This window comes from Panthera leo, chromosome A2, assembly GCF_018350215.1.
Source record: "Panthera leo isolate Ple1 chromosome A2, P.leo_Ple1_pat1.1, whole genome shotgun sequence".
In the NCBI taxonomy this organism is placed as follows: Eukaryota; Metazoa; Chordata; class Mammalia; order Carnivora; family Felidae; genus Panthera; species Panthera leo.
The window spans coordinates 72,645,342-72,667,256 of NC_056680.1; the positions used below are offsets into that span (position 1 = coordinate 72,645,342).

General features: G+C 38.4%; 1 protein-coding gene and 1 pseudogene across 6 annotated transcripts in view; both read right to left on the minus strand.

Moving 5' to 3' along the window:
* SUGCT (succinyl-CoA:glutarate-CoA transferase) overlaps positions 1 to 21,915 on the minus strand; it is a 747,074-nt gene that overhangs the window by 442,295 nt on the left and 282,864 nt on the right. The window lies entirely within an intron of this gene.
* Positions 17,620 to 17,766, minus strand: LOC122214723 (annotated as a pseudogene).

The following is a 21,915-nucleotide window of genomic DNA, read 5'->3' on the forward strand; positions in this document are numbered from 1 at the left end:
CATGGTGACTCACTTTCTGGAAAGATCTCAAAAATATGAACTTTCCCCTGAGGTTGAGGGGTTTGTGTTCTGTATCAGGTACCCCAACCTTGAGTCCTGAACTGGAGAGTCAAGACCATGAAACATAAAACCGATGGGAATTATGTCCAGGAGAACCATAAAACTGTACGGGATGAAGAATCTACCCTTAAAGGGCTTGTATGCAGACTCAGGCCAGGCAGGGTTCAGCACAAAAGTAGCAGTTTGAAAAGCACCTAGACCATATATCATATGTGAAGGAGAGCTACTTGCAAATCTTAAAGAGACTGTCAGAAACACAAGAACCTGTTGGGACCCTTTCCAGGGACAAAAGTGCTAATGGGTACCATTTTTGCAATCACACCATACCTTGATAATGCCTACCCTGGTGGGTGCCTTTATGGCAGTCTTCCTCTAACCTGCTAGCACAGTTGGGAGTACAATGGCTCTCCCTCCACAGCAGCCACACCATAGCTGATGGGCACACACAGCCTATGCAGGAGAGCCCCCTGGAGCACTTGGCTCTAATGGCCAGGGAGAATTGTGATTCTAGGCCCCACATATCATATCATCTCCTATACAAGGCAACTCCTTTAAGACTTGGAGAAGTAGCTGTTTTGCCTAATACATACAAACTACACAGAGAATCAGGCAAAATGAGGAGACTTAGAATACAGTCCAAACAAAAGAATAAGACAAAAACTGTAAAGAAAACATTAGCGAAATGGGAATTAAGTCATCTACCTGATAAAGAATTCAAAGTAATGGTAATAAAGATGCTTAAGACACTAGAGAAGAAAAATGGATGAACACAGTCAGAACCTCAACAAAGATACAGAAAATATTTTTAAACTTAAAAAAAATAATGCAATGCCAAACAAGTCACAGAACTGATGGAATAAAATAACTGAACTGAAAAATAAACTAGAGGGGTTACAAAGAAGACTGGATAAAGCAGAAGAATGTATCACTGGCCTAAAAGAAAAAACAATGAAACTTACCCAGGCAGAGCAGCAAAGATAAAACAAGAATTTTAGAAAGTGAAGAGAGCTTAAGGGCCCCATAGGAAAATATCAAGTGGAATAACATCCACATTATAGGGGTCCCAGAAGGAGAAGAGAAAAAGAGATGGGCAGAAAACTTATTTGAAGAAATAATAGATGAAAACTTCTGAAATGTGGAAAAGGAAATAGACATCTAAGTCCAGGAAACAAAGAGATTTCCAAACAAAATGGACCCAAAGGGATCCATACCAAAGACACCACATTATGCAGGCAGTCCCTGATTCATGACAATTCAATTTATGATTTTTTGACATTATGGTGGTGCAAAAGTGATATGCATTCAGTAGAAACTGAAAAAACTGAAAAAGCAAATTTTGAATTTTGATCTTTTCCCAGGCTAGTGATATGTGGTGTAATACTCCCTCATGATGCTAGGTGACAGCAGCAAGCCACAGCTAGCAGTTTGCCAGTCAATCACAAGAACAACTGATATACTTACAACACTTCTGTTTCTCACTTTCAGTACAGTGGGTGTTCAATACATTACACGAGTTATTGAACACATTGTTATAAAGTAGACCTTGCATTAGATGACTTTGCCCAACTGTACACTGATATAACTACTCTGGGCATGTTTGAGGTAGGCAAGGCTAAGCTATGATGTTCAATAGGTTAGGTATATTAAATGTATTTTTGACTGAAGATATTTTCAACTTACAGTAAGTTTGTCAGAACATAATTCCATCATAAGTCAAGGAATATCTTTAATTAAAATTTTTTTAATGTCTATATATTTTTGAGAGAGAGATGGAGGGCGAATGGGGGAGAGGCAGAGAGAAAGGGTAACAAAGAATCCAAAGCAGGCTCCAGGCTCTGAGCTGTCAGCACAGAGCCTGACTTGGGGCTCAAACCCATGAACCGTGAGATCATGACCTGAGCCAAAATTGGGTACTTAACCAACTGAGCCACCCAGGTGCCCAGAGGAATATCTGTAATTAAATGCTTAACGACTGAGCCACCCAGGTGCCCAGAGGAATATCTGTAATTAAAATATTAGAAATTAAACATTAAGAAAGAACTGTAAAATTAGCAAGAGAAAAACTTGTTACATACAAGGGAAACCTTATAAGGCTACCAGCAGATTTTTCAGCAGAAACTTTGCAGAAGGGAGTGGCATGACATATTTGAAGTACTAAAAGGAAAAAAACAAAAACAAAAACAACAACTTCCAACCAAAAATATTCTGCCTGGTCAGAGAAAGACAAATATCATATGATTTCATTCATATGTGGAATTTAAGAAACAAAACAAATGAGCAAGGGGGAAGAAAAGAAAGAGAGAGGCAAACCAAGAAAGACTCTTTAATATAGAGAACAAACTAATGGTTAGCAGAGGGGAGGTAGGTAGAGGGATGGGTTAAATAGATGATGGGGACTAAGGAGTGCACTTGTTGTGATAAGCACCAGGTATTGTAAGGACGTGTTGAATCACTAATTGTACACCTAATACTACACTGTATGTTAACAAACTGGAATTTAAATAAAAACTTAAGGGCCGCCTGGGTGGCTCAGTCGTTAAGCATCTGACTCTTGGTTTCGGCTCAGGTCATAATCTCAGTTCGTGAGTTTAAGCTCCACATCGGGCTTTGTGCTGACAGTACAGAGCCTGCTTGGGATTCTCTCTCTCTCCCTCTCTCTCTGTCCCTCCCCTGCTTGTGCTCTCCTCCCTCTCTCAAAATAAATAAATAAACTTCAAAAAATTTTTAAATAAAAATAAAAACTTAAAAAGAAAAGTATACTCTGTCTGGCAAGGTGATCATAGGACAGATTAAAAACTTTTCCACATAAGAAAAGCTAAAGAAGTGCATTACCACTAAAGCAGCCTTGTAAGAAATGTTGAAGAGATTTCTTTAAGTTGAAATGAAATAGCACCAATTAATAACAAGAGTAATTTTTACAAGAGTAAAAATCCCACTAGTAAAGGTAAATATATAGTAAAGGTAGTTGACTAATCACTCATAAAGCTTCTATGAAGGTCAAAAGGCAAAAGTGACAAAATTAACTAAAATTACAATAATTAGCTAAGGAATACATAAAGTTAAAAATGTAAAATATGACATCAAAAACATAAAATTGGGGGGGGTGTCAAAATGTGGAGTTCGGCAATGTATTCAAATTTAAGTTTCTCTGACCTTAAAATAGGCCATTATATGGATAGTATGTTATATGTGAACCTCACAGTAACCACAAAACAAAAATTTACAGTAAATACACAAAAGAAAGTGAAAAAGGAATCTAAAAATAACACCAAGAAAGTTATGAAACTACATTACATGAGAAAAGAGAGAGAAGAAAGAAGCATATAAGAACTACAAAAACAGCCAGAAAACAATTTTTAAAATGACAATAACACATACCCACCGATAATTACCTTAAATATAAATCAGCTATATTCTTCAATCAAAAGTAGCTAAATGGAGAAAAAGAGGAGTTTGTCTATATGCCGCCTACAAAGGACACACTTCAGAAGTAAGACACACACAGACTAAAAGTAAAAGGATGGAAAAAGATATTCCATACAAAGGAAAACAAAAGAAAACTGGTGTAGCTGTATTCATAACAGACAAACTAGACTTTAAAACAAAGACTAATAAAAGACAAAGTAGTGCAATACCTAATGACAAAAGGGGTGAACTGAGCCAGAAGATAAAACCTTTATGAATATATATGCAACCAATATAGGAGCACAAAAACATAAAACGCAAATATCAACAGATCTAAAGGGAGAAATAGACAGCAAAACAATTATAGTAGGAAACTTTAAAACCCCACTTACATCAATGGATAAATCATCCAGACAGATAATCAATAAGAAAACATCAGCCTTAAATAAGACCAGAGGGACTTAATGTTTATTTATAGAACATTCCATCCAATAGCAGTAGAATACATATTCTCAGTTCACATGAACCATTCTCCACATCACATGTTAGGCCACAAAGCAAGTCTACAGTAAATTTAAGAAGAATGAAATTGGAAGTGCCTGGGTGGCTCAGTGATTTAAACATCTGACTCTTGATTTTGGCTCAGGTCATGATCTCACAGTTTATGAGTTCAAGCCCTGCATCAGGCTCTGGGCTGATAGAACAGAGCCTGCTTGGGATTTTCTCTCTCTCCCTCTCTCTACCCCTCCCCACTCATGTTCTGTCTCTCAAAATAAATAAACTTAAAAAAAGAAGAATGAAATCATATCAAGCATCTTTTCAGAAAAATGGTATGAAAATCAAGTACAAAATGAAAAATGGAAAAACCACAAAAATGTGGAGATTAAAAAACATACTATCGAGGAACTAATTGGTAATCAAAATCAAGGTAAATAAAAAAATACCTAGTGACAGATGAAAACAAAAATGCAGTGTATCAAAATCTATAGGATTCAGCATAAGTGGCTAAAAGAGGGAAGTTCATAACATTTCAGGTCAACTCAAGAAAAAGAAAAAGCCTGAATAAACAACCTAAATTTCCATCTAAAGGGGCTAGAAAAAGAACAAACAAAACCATTAGTAGAAAGAAGTAAAAAATAAAGAACAGGAAGGAAATAAGAAATAGAAACTAAAAATGCAGTAGAAAAGGTTAATAAACCTAAGAACTGATTCTTTGAAAAGATAAAGAATTTGGACAAACCTTTAACTAGGCACTCCAAGAAAAAAAAGAGAGGGCCCAAATAAGTAAAATCATAAATGAAAGAGGAGAAGTTACAACTGATACCACAGAAATACAAAGGATCATAAGAGACTACAATTAATAATTGTATGTCAACACATTGCACAATCTAAAAGAAATGGGTAAATTCCCAGAAACATACAACCTTCCAAGACTGAATCATAAGAAATAGAAAATCTGAACAGACCCATCATGAGTAAAGAGAGTGAATCAGTAATCAAAAACCTCCCAATGAACAAAAGTCCAGGATCAGATGGCTTCACTGATAAAGTCTACCAAAAATATAAAGAACACCAATATAATTAGTCATATAATTAATATCAATCCTCTTGAACTCTTCCAAAAAACTAAAGAGAGGAAAACACTTATAAACTCATTTTACCAAGGCCAGGGTTGCCTGGGTGGCTCCGTCAGTTCAGCATCCGACTCCTGATTTCAAATTTGGGTCATGATCTCACGGTTCATGAGTTTGAACCCTATGTCAGGCTCTGTGCTGACAGCGGAGAGCCTGCTTGGGATTCTCTCTCTCCTCCTCTCTCTCTGACCCTCCCCAGCTTGCTCTCTCTCTCTCTCTCTCTCTTTCTCTCTCAAAATAAATAAACTTTACAAATGAACAAACAAGGCCAGCATTACCCTGATACCAAAACCAGACAAGGACACCAAATAAAAAAAGTACAGGCCAATATCCTTGAGAAAAATAGACGCACGAATCCTCAGTAAACCTAATTCAACAACACATTAAAAGGGTATGACACCAAGATCGAGTGAGACTTATTCTAGGGATCCAAGGATAGTTCAACATCCACAAATCAATCAACATGATATATCACATTAACAAAATGAAAAATAAAAAACATGATCAGATCAATATAAACAGAAAAAAACATTTCACAAAATTCAACATCTATTTATGATAAAAAAAAAACTCCCAACGAAGTGTCCATGGAGGAAATGTACCTGAATTTCATACAAAGTGTATTTAACAAGCCCCATTTAATATCATACTCAATGGTGAGAAGCAGAAAGCTTTTCCTCTAAGATTAGGAACAAAACAAGGATGCCCACCCTCCCCACTTTTATTCAACATAGCATTGAAAGTCATAGCCAGAGAAAATAGCCAAGAAAATGAAATAGAAGACATTCAAAATGGAAAGGAAGACTTAAAATTGTCACTATTTGCAGATTTCATGATACAGTATGTAGAAAATCCTACAGACTCCATCAAAAAACTATTAGAGCTAACAAATGAATTCAGTAAAGTTTCCAGATACAAATCTAATATACAAAAATCTGTATTTTTATACACTAAAATGAACTGTCAGAAATAGAAATCAAGGGAAACAATACCATTTATAATTGTATCAAACAGAATAAAATATCTAGAAATAAATGTAATCAAGGGGGTGAAAGATCTGTACTCTGAAAACTGTAAGACACTGTTGGAAGAAACCAAAGACACAAATAAATGGAAAGAATACTCTGTGCTCATGGACTGAAAGAATTAATATGTTAAAATGTCCATACTATCCAAAGGAATATACAATCATTGCAATATGTATACAATGTACAATCAATATAATCCCTATAAAATTCTAATGGTATTTTTCACAGAACTAGTACAAATAATCCAAAATTTATCATCTCCCAGAAGCCCCACCTCCTAATACCATCACCTTGGAGATTAATTTTCAATATATAAATCGGGGGGGGGGCACATTCAGACCATGGCAAGTGTCATTATCACTTGTTAGTTATCAAATAAACATAAAATGCTTATTATGCACTCGGAACTCCCCACAGTTTGATCCCAATCCACCTGTTGAATCTCACCACTCACAACTCCTAGACATATATTTATATAATTTGACTAAAATTTAAAATGTAGCATTCTCTGAAGAAAAGACATGCTCTCCTGCTTCCATACCTTTTAGTCATACTTTAGCACCCACCATTTCCATAAACCTTCGCTGATCATAAACCCAGATATTCTCCAGTGCTATAAAACTTGAAGGGCCTGAGATCCAATTCCAGAATTTCCACAAGGTGGTTGTCACCCATCTGCAGTAACACTTCCAGTGATGCAGAAGTTAGTATCAGCCAAAGTCACCAAGTCCTTAAATAGGTATTTCTGACCATCAACAGAGGTACTTTATTTTTTAACCCAAATCCATCTTTTTGTAGCTTGCTCTTCCTTCAGGTAGTTCCTAACTGCTGGAGGTCACATAGAACAAGTCTAATACCACTTTACATGTAAGCCTTTCAAACACCTACAGGATCAGAATAGATAAGGGTGGGGACCAGGAGTTTCAATTTTCTAAAACATATCTGGTACTGCTTTAAGCCCTCTAAACCTCAGGCTCCCCCTTTCCAATTTACTGCTCTTAATGTTTTGTTCCAGAGTTGATCACAGCAGGCAACTAGCCTGGCTTTCATTAGATAATCCAGTTCTAAGTTTTAGATTATTCTTTTATCCCTCTAAATCATAAGCTCCTTGAAGCAAGAGATGATATCTTATTGATCACTACCTTTGCCCCTGCACTTAGCAAAATTCCTTGTATAATAATAAAACATCACAGGCAGAAAGGTTTCCATTGCCTCCTCTTTACCTCATTGGTGAAGGAGGGAGCCCCTACCCTAGGATTAAAGGGAATGGCCAAACACATAACACCTAAAACTGGGAAGATAAGAACAACAGTTTATTAGTCACTTGTACCCACAGCCTAGGGAAGGAGGGCACTGCACACCACACAGGGCCACATGGGGGCTGCATTCAGGAACAGAGTGAACAACCAGTGGCTGTGGGAAGCAAGGCTTTGCAAGATCAGAGGGCAGAGTGCCGCTCTGGTTCCCACAGAACCATGTGATGGGTTTGTTTGGATAATTCCACAGGCGGGCAGAAGACTGAGGCGTGTTCCTCAGAAATAAGCAGGAGCTGATAGGGAGATTTGATCAGCTAGAGGACTTTATCCCTGGGAGCAGAGTGGGGACAGGAACTTGCAATTAGGCCATTCTAGGCTCTCCTGGTTCCAGATGCCAAGGCGGCACATCACAGTAATATTAGGTCTTATACCATATAGGGCTTTTTCCCCCCCTTTTAATTTCAGCATTTTAAAATGCCATCACATTGTCTCCCGGCTTTCACAGATTCTGGTCAAAAATCAGTCCTTATTCTTTATGTTGCTCCTTCACAGGTAAAACGGCTTTTCCCCCTACTCTGGCTTCATTTAATGAATGAAGATTCATTTAGATTCTGAGGTTCTGAGATTTCTTTTCAGTTGCCTGAGATTCTTGATTCAGTGGCTGGATATCTTTCATCAGGTTAGTAAAATTCTCAGCTATGATTTGTCCAGACATTACTTAATCCCATTCTCTGTCCTTTTCTTCTGGGATTAAAGTCACACATATGTTTGAGCATTTGCACATGATCAATTTATACCTATACTTTTTCTGCTTACATTCTTTCTTCTTGTTGTTTTTTCAATCTTGAATTTCAGTCTGGATGTTTTTTACTGACTTATCTGTGAATTCACTAATTCTGTCTTGCTGTGTGTAGTCTGAAATTAAATTCATCTAATGAGTTCTCATTTCAGTTATATTCTCCAAATGCTCATTTAATTAATGTTATATTTCTGTGTAAATATCCTATCTTTTTAATTATCATTATTTTTTCCATATTTCCCTCTATTTAACACACTAATCATGATTAATAAAATAAAACCCAATAAAATTTAAAAATCCATCTGGATCATCTCTGTGTCTGTTTCCATTGAGGATTTTATCTTTTTCTTATTAGTGACTTTTTTCCAGCTTTCTCACATCTACAAATTTTCAGTCGTGGGTTAAACATTATAAAGATTATATGCCTAAGGTTCTGGATGATGTCAACTTCTTATAAAATTCCAGGATGTTTATGTTAAGTTCTGTTATGGCAAATATATTGTAGCACCTGAAAGATCACCTTGATCGTATCAAGATTTGGCTTTAGCTATCAACAACAGCCAAATTATGGAAAGAGCCCAAATGTCCAACAACTAATGAGTGGATAAAGAAGATGTGGTTTATGTATACAATGGAATATAACTCAGCAATGAGAAAGAATGAAATCCTGCCATTTTCAACAAGATGGATGGACCTGGAGGGTATTATGCTAAGCGAATTAAGTCAGGCAGAGAAAGACAAATATCATATGTTTTCACTCACATGTGGAATTTGAGAAACTTAACAGAAGACCATGGGGGAAGGGAAGGGGAAAAACAGTTTCAAACAGAGAGGGAGGCAAAGCATAAGAGACTCTTAGAGAACAAACTGAGGGTTGATGGGTGGGAGGAGGGCAGGGGAGAAGGGAAAATGGTTGATGGGCGTTGTAAAGGACATTTATTGGGATGAGCACTGGGTATGTAAGCGAAGAATCATGGGAATCTACTCTCGAAGCCAAGAGCACGCTGTATACACTGTATGTTACCTAACTTGACAATAAATTATATTTTAAAAATAAATTAAAAAATAAAATGGTCAAAAATAAATAAATAAATAAATAAATAAATAAATAAATAAATAAATAATAAAAAACAAAAAATAAAAGAATTGACTTTAGCTTTTGTTAGGCGTGGTGTGTGTCAGCATTTTCCTTACTCATAGACCTTGGCCCTTATGCAGAGGATGTGGTCTTTCCAGGTCCTCAAAGTAATAATATGGAGTGCTGACAAGACCTACTTTTGGCAGAGCATGTAGAGATTTATAATGAATTTTCATATATATTGTTTTATTTGATCAAACAGGTTCTCTTACAAAGAGAACTAAAAGAGAATATTCTGCACATACTACAAAACATCCAAAAGTTCTCCACATTTACTAGGCTATTCCTTGTCCCAGGATTATTTAATCAAACTGCCATTATTCATTCATCCAACACATATTATTATGCACCTACTATATTTTCTTCAGGCTGCTATATTAGACACTGGGGCTATAAACACGAATAATATACTCTCAAGAAGTCCAATGTAAAATCTTATGATCTTGTGAATAAAGGAAGAAATGTGAGAGCTAACAAAAACAAAATGTCTTCTGTCTTATTTGTTTCCACATTTTCCTTTTGTGGTTGATTTTTGGCCTTGATTTTCAATGCTTATGTCTACATTCTAAGAAGAATCTGGGAAGATCTAATGTACAAATACATGGTTCTTATTAACTGTAAATTGATGTCTTTTCTATTAATCTTTAATGCACAACTTTTGCATGTAATATGCCCACATCATTTCCTTACTCAAGCTGCTTCAGGCTGCACAGATTTCCCCTGAAACTCCATGATCAGAAATTAAGAAATTAAGTAAACAGGGGTGACTGGGTGGCTCAGTTGGTTAAGCGTCCGATTTCCACTCAGGTCATGATCTCACGGTTTGTGAGTTTGAGCCCCACGCTGGGCTCTGTGCTGACAGCTCAGAGCCTGGAGCCTGCTTCAGATTCTGTGTCCTCCCACTCTCTCTGCCCCACCGCTGCTTGTGCTCTGTCTCTCCCTGTCTCTCAAAAATGAATAAATGTTAAAAGAAAGAAATTAAGTAAACAGAAGTTAAGCCTTATAAACAGTTAAGAAAAACCATATATTTTCATGTCTTGGGATACAGCAGAAATTTGTAGTTGGGGCAAATTTGTTGCTGAGATTTTTGAGGCTCAGGTGGACTGCTATTTGGGTTTATCAAAACCTAGAGCAGCATTTTAGAGACTAAACTTTAACTACAACTGTAACCAGTCAGCACAGCACTTAAAAGTCACTTTGGAGCAGCAGCAGAAAACAAATTAAAAAAACACATTACGAATGCCATATCTAAAAGAAGACATTTACTAGCCACCAGTAAGTTTTAAAGTTAAGGCAATCATAATAGATATTAACTAGATGTTTTTTAAAAGTCATCTTTCGAGGGGCGCCTGGGTGGCTCAGTTGGTTAAGCATCCGACTTCGGCTCAGGTCATGATCTCTCAGTCCGTGAGTTCGAGCCCCGCGTCGGGCCCCATGCTGACAGTTCGGAGCCTGGAGCCTGTTTCGGATTCTGTGTCTCCCTCTCTCTGACTCTCCCCCGTTCATGCTCTGTCTCTCTCTGTCTCAAAAATAAATAAACATTAAAAAAAATTTTTTTTAAGTCACCTTTCTAAAACAATGGAGGAGGAAAATCCGGCAGTGATCTTGGAGTCTAGTTAGAATAAGGTCACTGAAATGTGTCTTAGACTCGGCCTCTTGAGCCTGAGATATACCCACCTCACTTGTATTTATTGGAAAGTATACTATTCCAGATGCTTCATGCCCTAAGAATACTGAATACCCACGTTGTTGGCCAGCTCAGGCAACAGGCTTCTGCCTTAATTTCTCTTAAGAGAAATTACAAATTAATTCTAGATTAAGCACCTGCCTTAAATACCTCTTTTATCTGTTCAGACTAGAATGCTATCCTAAGTTGCGGGTGCCTTTGTTGGGACCTGAGAACATAGCAAGTTCTCCAAGCACTTTCTCAAGGGATAGAATTTACCTCCCTGTAACAGATCTTCTACCACGGAGAGACTGATTACATGGAGCTGTAGTGATGGCTATTGTGTACTAAGCAGTTACTATACTGACCGGACACTATGCTACATTCGCCTCGTGAATCAATCACCTTGTTCTATGATCAACACAACCGTAAGATACAGGTATTAATACAAACGTGTTATTGAGAAAAGCAAAGCACTGAAAGATAAGTGACTTCCTCAAGCTATCAATTAGCACAGCACCCCTGGAGCTTAAGGTGCCATATTGCCTTTCTGACTTTGAAGCTTCCATCCCACTGTCTGGATACCTACCTGGTGCTTGACTTTCTGGTTCAAACTGACATCCTTAGATAATTGTTACCTGAACATACCCGAGATCACAATATCCTTTAGAAAAGGAGTATGGCTCCATCCAGGTGATTTCACAAGGGCCAGTCTCTGCCACCAGGTGAAGTTCCCCAGCACCAGCCTCACCCAAACCTTTCTTTCAGCTCTATGCTGCTGGTCCCAAACCATCTCTCCTAAGTTTACAAAAGCTTCAGTTTTGTCTGAATCCAGTCATTACTTCTTTTCCCTAAATGTTCTGGCTTAGAGACAAGAGACCAAGATTCTGTCACTAACCTACTACGTAGCCTTAGGCAAGTCACTTAAACTTGTCAGGTCAGTTTCCTCACTTATAAATTTAGGGTGTTGGAATGGTCCCTTCCAGCTATAAAATTCTGTGATTTTAAGATCAAACATGAAATCCTGATAGGAGGATTGTAGTAAAACAGTGAAAAAGAAAGAAAATGGTCTGGTCTAGAAGATCTTGCTTATTTTAAAGCAAGTGTTTGGGGCTATTTTATATATGTTTACATGCACTTAGAGACATTTAAAATGAGTACATTTTATAAGGTAAGAAACAAGAAAGCCCTCACACATGATATTTAAAAATGTGGCTCCAGAGTTCACAACACCCTCATCATGTATAAATAGAACATAGCATTTACAACCACTTACTCCATAATGTATTTCTTTTGGCTGAGAGGTCATGTTCAACTACATGAGTTTCTCAGAACACTGACCTTTGTTCTTTATGTTGTTGAACAAAGTAAAGCTATTTTGTAAAGACACAGTGTCCTTAGGCACTCAATCCAATTATTACCGTGTTTTTTGTAAGTAATTATAATGGCTCCATTCACTGAGCACCCACTACTGGGTGTGACTCCCATGCTTGGTAATTTACATACATAATCTCATTCTTCCAAAAGACTGCAAAATAATATTATCCCACTTTACTCATAAGAAAATCAGGCCTCAGAGAATACGGTAGCTTAGCTGAACACCATTAAATAAGAAACCGAGATGAGAACGCAAGTCCATCAAGCTCTACTCTACCTTTCTGCCTCAAAATAAACCGGTTTGCTATTGAAATAATAATAGTTGTAAAATTTATTGAATCCTTATTGTGTAATAACCCTGTGAAGCCTCCCAGAAATGTTCTCAGCTAGAGAGTACTATGGTCTCCATTTTACAGGGATAGAAACTAGAACACAGAGAAGTTAAGCACCGTGTCCAGGGTCATACAGTTAAAAAAGATGAACACTCTCAAACCCCTTCCAGCAAAGCACCTACCATGTAGTAGAAGCACTGAGTCTTAAAGAAAAGTACTCATTTCTCCTCAGGCTTTTCGAATTGCTATTTAGCATGATTAGACTGAGAAGGCAATGATTACAGAGTCTCAAATCATGAAATGCTTCCTCCTCTACTGTTTTCCCATACATCTACACATATAGCAAGCGTGTATGAAAAGAGATTAGCTCCCAGGCTTGCACATTCCTATCACATTTCAATTACTTTAGTTCCCCACAACTTCGTTCCCTTCTTTATAAAAACTACACCAGCTGTGGTGCCTGGGTAGTCCATTAAAGCATCCTGCTCTTGATTTCAGCTCAGGGTCATGATCCCAAGGGTCGTGGGATCTAGCCCCAGGTCAGGCTCCGTGATGAGGGTGAAGCCTGCTTAAGATTCTCTCTTTCTCTCTCTCTCTCTCTCTCTCTCTCTCTCTCTCTCTCTCTCAAACAACAACAGCAAAACTACACAGGGCAAGTATCTGTGCCCTGTGCCCATATCAGTGAGGTCAAAGATGATGATTGTGGTGACACCTTTTAAATGATTATTTTAAACTCCACTATGTCTATCGTTTGACACACTACCCCACCATGGCAGAGCATGCTCTCAAATTTAAATGTCAGAAAAATAATTTATGAGAGAAAGCTTAATTAATCACTTTGAAATCCTAAGGCTTGTTTATCCTTATTGAAAATTGAGTATAAATAGTCTGTTCAGCCTAAAGAGAGAAGCATAAGAAATATTTGGTCAAAGAAATAAGAAAAACCTCAAAATGGGGAGCATAAATAATATATGGTCGGTTGTAAAATATGTTTTAAATATCATAAAGTTTATGATAAACCTTAATTCCAAATAAACCGCTTGATGTTGTAAACATACACTGTGCTAGAGTGTTTAAAAATATATACACAGAATCAAATTCTCCATTGCAACATTAATTTTCCATTACCTTTTCAAGAGCATCCTATGAAAACATACACATATAGAAGATGGATACTTTACGATAGCAACACATAGGAGCCAGTGTAATGAGGTTTATGTCAGTGTTTCCATTTAAGCTACTTTTTTTCAGTAGTTAATGACTGCACCGTAAAAATGCAATTAAGTGAAATATGGCATCTGTGTTCTTAGTAAGTAACATTTTTTAAAAGTGGGTGGGGGGGAAGCAACTGTTGACCATTTGGAAGAAGTTTTTTTCAATTATTTTGAAGAACAGGTTCTGTCAAGGAAAATTAAATAAAAGCTTTTGGCAATTAGATTCATAATATATTTTGGAAGTTTTTGCCAAATAAATTTAATCCTATCTTTTTCTTTAAGTTTATTTATTTATTTTGAGAGAGAGAGTGCATGCAAGCAGGGGGAGGGGAAGTGAGAGAAGAGAGAGAGAATCCCAAGCAGGCACCATGCTGTCAGCCTGGAGCCCGACAGGGGACTCGATCTCACAACCATGAGATCATGACCTGAGCCAAAATCAAGTTGGACGCTTAACTGACTGAGCGACCCAGGCGTCCCTAATCCTATCTTTTTCTATAAAATAATCTACCATTTCAGACACTTTGACATGCACTTTTTTTTTTATCAGATATGACATGCATCATCAGTAACATTAATATTTTTCTACAGTCATTTGTCACGGTATTTGGGAGTCCAGGTGTTCCTAGAAGGGTGGTATACCAAAGAGTAATAATGGAATTAAGTGTGAGATGAGACTCAATTTAGAAATATACCCCTGAAAACTGTTGACACAGTTGGGATGACACATAAATGTCAGCTCTGTACAGCAACTTTGTGTGAGGCAGGCAACCTACCTAACTTCTCTGTGCCATAATCTGATATAATAATAATACCTGTCTCTGAGAGCCTGGGTGGCTCAGTTGGTTAAGCATCTGACTTCCCCTGAGTTCATGATCTCACTGTTCGTGGGTTTGAGCCCCACCTTGGGCTCTGTCTGGACAGCTTGGAGCCTGGATCCTGCTTTGGAGTCTGTGTCCCCTTCTGTTTCTGCCCCTCCCCCACTCATATTCTCTCTCTGTCTCTCTTTCTCTCTCTCTCTCAAAAATAAACATTAAAAAAATAATAACATTACCCATCTCCTAGGACCCACTCATTCAAAAACTGAGCACCTACTGTGGCAAACAGTTATAAACTAGACTTCCTGGGACTTCCTTTATTAAAATACAAAATAAGATACTCTTAAATCATAGAAGTTGTTCGAAATGAAGTAATTCTTAGTGATTATATGTTTTAAAAAGGATGTTTGTTTTGGCAGCTGGTTAGTTCTCTAAGATGGAAGGATGAAGAGCAGCAAACCATTTCAAATCATATTAATTACGTGGCTGTTAAAGAACATCTGCCTATTTTAAGTGAGATAAATTAGCAAAACTACCCAAAGCACCTGATGTTTAACCCAACAGATATTCACTGAACCTCTACTTTATTTAGGGAAAGTGTCAAAGATCACATCCAATGTGCACAGACTGGAATATCTTGACAATGTAACGATTACAAAGTGTAAGATTTTCACATGAAGAGGAAAGAATGGTGGAAGAATAGGTGGAAGAAAAAACAGACACTAATACAACACACACAATAGCCAGGAATATGCTGAGTTGTCACAAAAGGTTCAAAGATAGTAGAAAATGAGTCCGGACACGGTGGAAGCCAAATTGTGAAGAGCCCAAGAAAGTGTTTATACATGAATTCAGTGAAAGATGTGTTGACAGTTTTTCCAAAGGATTAAATGAAATAATACATATGGTAACTTTTAGCATAGTGCCTGTCACCTACTAACCACTAAAACTGCTAGCCAATAAGTTAGTTATTAAAAATTTAATTACACCTCATTCTAAATACTAACAAAATACTACCAACATAAACAAAGAACCCTCCCACTTGTTCCCACCATATCTCGTGCTTATTATAAATTTAAGACTAATTTAGAAGCATTTAAATCCATTTTAATTGGGTTCCACAGACTTCTAGGGATCAAAAAAAAAAAAAGTTCAAATAGTTCCTTCAGTTATGTATACCTAGTCTTGATCTGGGAAAAAATGACTCAAGTGGTAGATATTGGAATTTGCCAAAACATGGTCCCTATGGACCAAAGAAGAAAGTAGGGGCAAGATAAAGAGCTCAAAACTGGGTGAACACATCAGTATTCACACAGCCCTTTTCTAACAACTGTTCATTTAACTCCAATAGCTCAGGGTTAATGCACAGTCTTAGGGATAGTGACAACTATTAGTCTTGGGGAGTTCTCAAGGAAGCAAGCATTTCCTGACATCCTTAGAAAGTAGGTGTCATACCGACTGTTTGGCTCACCACAGTATCTCCAGTGGCCTGGCACACAATTACTAGGTAATTGGTAAATATCGGTGAAAGGAATAGATGACAAAATGAATCAGGGCCAATCTTCTGTCTAGACCAGAGGGCAGCAGGAATACCAAGCCTGAATTCTAGTAAAGTACCCTAGAGCCCGGTCTGGTCAGGACAAGGAGTCAGGTGTCCCTTGTTCTGTGACCTCTCAGTGCAAGATGATGCAGGTGGTGATATATTGAGGAGAAAACAAGGGAAAAGCAGCAACAGATCTCTAGGAACTGGACAATAAGACAGAAGCTCAGGAAATTAGATGTAAGCAGAACATGGAAGACAGAAGCTAGAAAAGTCCCCAGAGCTGCAAAACACAGCTCCTAAAGCTGTTTAAAAGGTGCCAGAGGAAGGTGCCTGGGTGGCTCAGTCGGTTGAGTGTCCAACTTCGGCTCAGGTCATGATCTCGCGCGGTCTGTGAGTTTGAGCCCCGCATCGGTCTCTGTGCTGACAGCTCGGAGCCTGAAGCCTGTTTCAGATTCTGTCTCCCTCTCTCTCTGCCCCTCCCCTGTTCATGCTCTGTCTCTCTCTCTGTCAAAAATAAATAAACATTAAAAAAAAAAAAAAAGGTGCCAGAGTTCTCAGAAATCAGTTAAGAAGCATCTATTACAGCTCTCTACCTGGCTGGACATCTTTGAAGACCCAAAGATGGGGGAAGGTAAGAAGGGGACTCAGTGAGAGAGCACAAAGTGAGCACATCAACAAATCCATCTGATAAGTTGTTAAAGGAAATACTGAAAATACCGTTGGAAAGATGGGATAGAGCCTTTGACAGCAGTCACATTAAGAAAGCTGGATTTTAGCCAATAAAACCTTCGAGAGCCTCTGTAAGTTTGTGAGCAGGAGAGAGACCTGATCAAAGCTCTGCTTCCAGGTTCAAGAGAGTATATATCAGAAAGAAAACAAGGGAGAAGGTAAACTTGTATAATCTTCCAGGTAAGCAAAAGTGAGCTACCGAGTTAAGGCTGTGTTCGTGGAAATGGAGATGCAAATCACAGCAGCACAAAGAGCCAGTCACAGAAGCCTCCCCATGGCACTTAGAAACGTCAAGGAAATGTGCAGACGTAACCTTCGTACAAAGCAACTTCCATAGTGGAATCTGACTCCTGCCCATTGAAGTACCTGTGCCTAGGAAACTTTCTCTGCACCAGGAGAGTAATGCACCCATAGTTACCCACCCACATAACACAGAATGCTAGTCCTTGTCACCAGAATGTCCTCTTTCCACCTTCTTCATTCAACAACCCTTTCTCATGCTTCAAATTTCACCTCGGCTTCTGATTCTCCCGAAGTTCTCTGATCTCCCCGCGTCTGTTACTCCACAGCAGCCGTCCATTCTCTGCTCCAGTACTTAACACACACAAGGTGTTGATTCCCATTTTCTGTTCTTCCTCCTGAGACTGTAAGCCATCACAGGGAAAGGAAGTCAAACACACAGGTTAGGAGCACAGGCTCCTGGTTTTTTGTTTTTTATTATTTTTTATAATTTTTTACACTTGATCTTAGCCAAAAGGCCGAGAAGCGATTATTTTTTATAATTTTTTAATGTTTTTGAGAGAGAGAGACAGGGTGTGAGTGGGGGGGGGAGGGGGGCGCAGAGAGAGAGGGAGATACAGAATCCGAAGCAGGCTCCAGGCTCTGAGCTGTCAGCACAGAGCCTGACGCAGGGCTCAACTCATGGACTGCAAGATCATGACCTGAGCCGAAGTCAGATACTTAACTGATTGACCCACCCAGGCACCCCTCACAGTCGCTTGTTTCTGCAGTTTACCACCTACATAACACCGTTGGGCCCCTATCCTCTTCTGCAAGATGCATGTAAAGCCTACCTCACAGGACTACTGCAAGAAGTGTGGGAGACAATACTTGGAAACTGATTAAAGCAGTGACTGGCATGGCAGAAGCATTGAATCATACAGCTCTTCCATTAACTATTCTCATGCTGTTGCAGATTAAACAACAAAGCAGACCAGGCTACTTGACCAAAGTCAAGGACTAGAACTAGGCTTTCTACCAAGATCTCTAGCCTCTCAACCACCTTCCATCCAGATATGCCTCTTGGCAGTGGACTTTCTAAGAGAGGACTTGGACTGTAAATTCACAAGGAGATACCAAGCTCTTGAATCAATTGGTCATTTCTTCCGACAGCTATCGGACAAGAAAAAATGCAAAGAGGGAACACCAAAAGTATAAACTGCACTCGGCGTACCTTTGCAACCAGGTTAAAAAAAAAAAACAGGGGGAAAGTAGCTTTTTACTGGTTAAAAATTATAACTCTCCTCCTTTTCCTTCTAATTCAAGCCAAAATTATTTTTTCCCCTTCAGTAACGAATCAAGTGATTCATGAGTATATTGGGGATTCTGTCTAGGTTTAGAGTTGGCTAGCGATATAACAAAAGTGGATGTGGTTAATTAAGTAAAAGGAAGAAAATGAATTTCTGCTATCAGATCTCTATTTGCACTACTTTTTAGTAACTTTGTCGTCAGCCAAAGAAATTCAATCCATAAAACCCACGAAGAACTCTCCGTTTATGGTATCCATTTACAATATATAAACACAAACTGTCTTTTGTTCCATTGCAGCAGGAACTCACTGCCCCATAGATGAACACATTCCTTTATGATTCTGCTGCCTTTCAGGACATCAGCTGAGTTAACATAGTTTACACTGATGTTCTTCTTTACAATTACATTTCTTGCCATAATAACTTCCAAATATATTTACAGCACTATACTTTAGGCAGGGAGTAAGAGAAAAAATAAAGCATTATTTCAGGACCCTAATGAACACTAAAATTCTTACTATAAATACATTGCAGTTTATGGATTCTGATGCTGTAATAAGGCATTTTAATTTCTTTGCAGTTTTCCAAAATTAAGTTGTCCAACCTTCAGAGGACAAATGGGAAAATGTAACTTCCTCTATTTTACAAGTGAGAAAAACTAAAAATGGGGATGCTTTTCATTTGTTTTTTAAAAATATTTATTCATTTTTGAGAGAGAGAAGCATGAGTGGGGAAGGGGCAGGGGGGTGGGGGGAGAGACAGAGGATCCGAAGCGGGCTCTGAGCTGTCATCAGCAAGCCCTATGCAGGACTTGAATTCAAAAACCATGAGATCATGACCTGAGCCAAAGTATAATGCTCAACTGACTGAGCCACCCTGGTGCCCTGATGATGCTTTTCATTTAAAGAACCTCCTGGCAATTGACAGATTATACAAGTAATGCTGTCACTGCCTATCCAGACCACACCTCACCATAATCTGCCTCTTTCTAACTCCTGCACCCTAAGTGGCTTTTCCTCTACCATGGGAACCCTCTCTTGCCTTAGTTCATGAGAGTTAGACAGGGGCACCTGACCAGTAGCAGCTCAACGGTGGCCTATTCTTGACCATAACTTTGAGCTGGTCCAATCTCATTCTCCCAAACATTTGATACTGGGAAAAGGAGAGGCTGGGCCATTAAATGTGAAGCTGGAAGCAAAAATACATTATGAAAGTGACTCAAGGCACATAGCAAGGCTATTTATTGCCTTGCACCACACATGCACCCCAAAATAATGAAGGAGCAAAACAACACTGACTAGCTGGTGAGGAAACCAATCATTGGAGATCACAGCATTATCCAGGGAGAAGCAGAGAGGGCAGAGAGACCGGTTCCTAGAGAAGACACAGTTCCTGAAATTTCCAATCTGTGAGTCCTTACAACAAATGTCTTTTTACCCAGTGGCTCTCTGCTTGCAATCAGATATACAGCGACTTTTAACGTGGTGTCTATTGGATAACTGATACAATTTCAGAATTAAGAAAAAAAGCACTTTCACAAAATGTAAAATTCAAAAACATAACAGAAAGGAAAATTTCTTCTCTTTAAACATCAAAATAAATATGCAACTTTGGGGTTATAGTCACATGAAAAATACAGATTTGTCTTAAACCAGGTGACATCATGTGAAGCTTGAGGCTCATATGAAATATAAATGCTTATCAGATATACCGATTTTCTATGCTACATAATAAATTACTATAAACTTAGTGGCTGAAAAGGGCATCCAGTTATTATTTCAGTTTCTATATGGCAAATCGGGACACAGCTCAGCTGAGTTCTCTGTGCAGGGTCTCAACAGCTAAAATCCAGGTACCACCCAGGGCCTGGTGCCATTGGAGGCTTGACCAGGAAAGGATCCCTTTCCAAGCTCCCTTCGTTTGCTGATTCATTTCCTTGTGCTTGTAGGACTGAGGCCCTCAGCTGCCAAAGGCCACACCTCTACAAAAGGAGTTCACAACATGGCTGTTTGCTTCGTCATGGCCACCAAGAGACTGTCTCTCACCCCAGTCTACTAAGACAGAGCCATAGGCTATAACATAGTCATAGCAGTGACTAGCCCATCACCTTCCCCATGTGCTGTGTGGGCTCGAGAACAGGTTCTAAGTTCCACTTGTATTCTAGGGAAGGGGATTACACAAGGACATGGACCATTGAGGACCATCTCCTAATTCTTCAGACAATCATTATCACTGACTACTGTGCTTCTGCCTTTTCTGTTTGCAAAATAAGCTACTCAAAATTCTTCTGCTTTGGAAGTATCTTCAGAAAATTATGAAGAAATATCAGTTCAAGACACAAAGTTCCATACAAATACCCTGTGGTCTAAGTCCCAACAGTAATCTTTGATCACCAAGACATCCACTTCAATAAGACTTTCTTGAATAAATATATTGCCAGCCACACTAAGTAAAAAGTCAAGCCACCACCACCAACAACCCCCCTGCCCAAGGCACTTTTGTTTTAGAGATGTTGATTTCTAAATTTGGTCACTTGTCTTTTCTGTTCCCCACACTTTGAATTCCCACTCTTATGTTTAAATTCACCAATAAAGAGTGAGGCAGCAAAATCCCAGGTCTCCACCCTCAACCCTAATAAAAGCAGAACCCCCAGCCTACACACTCTTGCTCTCTCTCTCTCTCTCAATCTCTCTCTCTCTCTACCTGTGATCTTATTGTGGCCCCAGGTGTGCTGTGTAATTTCCAGGTCTTATAAGTAATAAACCTTGACTTTTTCAAAGTTCCCAGTGGTTGTTGCTGAAGGGTGTCTTGCAATCATATAAGAATCAAAAGGGATAGACCAACCATGACGCTGGTTATTGATAGGCTGAAACCAGCACAAACACACCCTCTCCAGCCAAAATTAATACAGATCACCAAACGGCAAAAATGTTCTTATAAAATTAATACTTTTAAAAGAAGTAAAAATAATTTTAAAAAATAAATAAATAAAAATAAAAGAAGTAAAAATAATTTTAAAGAACAAATCCCATAATCTGACAAAAGCAAAACTGATAATAAACATTTTCCATAACATCTTCCACACATCATCCAGAGAGATGACAGATAGACAGATGATAGATAGATAGATAGATAGATAGATACAGATTTATGTGTTTATGCTTTTACAATGGTGGTCATAGCACAGAAACAAATGAGTTAAGCCTTTCCCAATACAGTCTATTAAGTTTCAGTGCCTACTTAAAATACCATGAAGTTGATACATCATAATTCAAGATACCATTCTCCTATTAGATATTAGATTTGTTATTAGTTGTTGCCATAAATAAAATTCCTCAGGGAAAATTTGCAAAAGTGGGAATTATGAGCCAAAGTACAAAATTGCTGTGT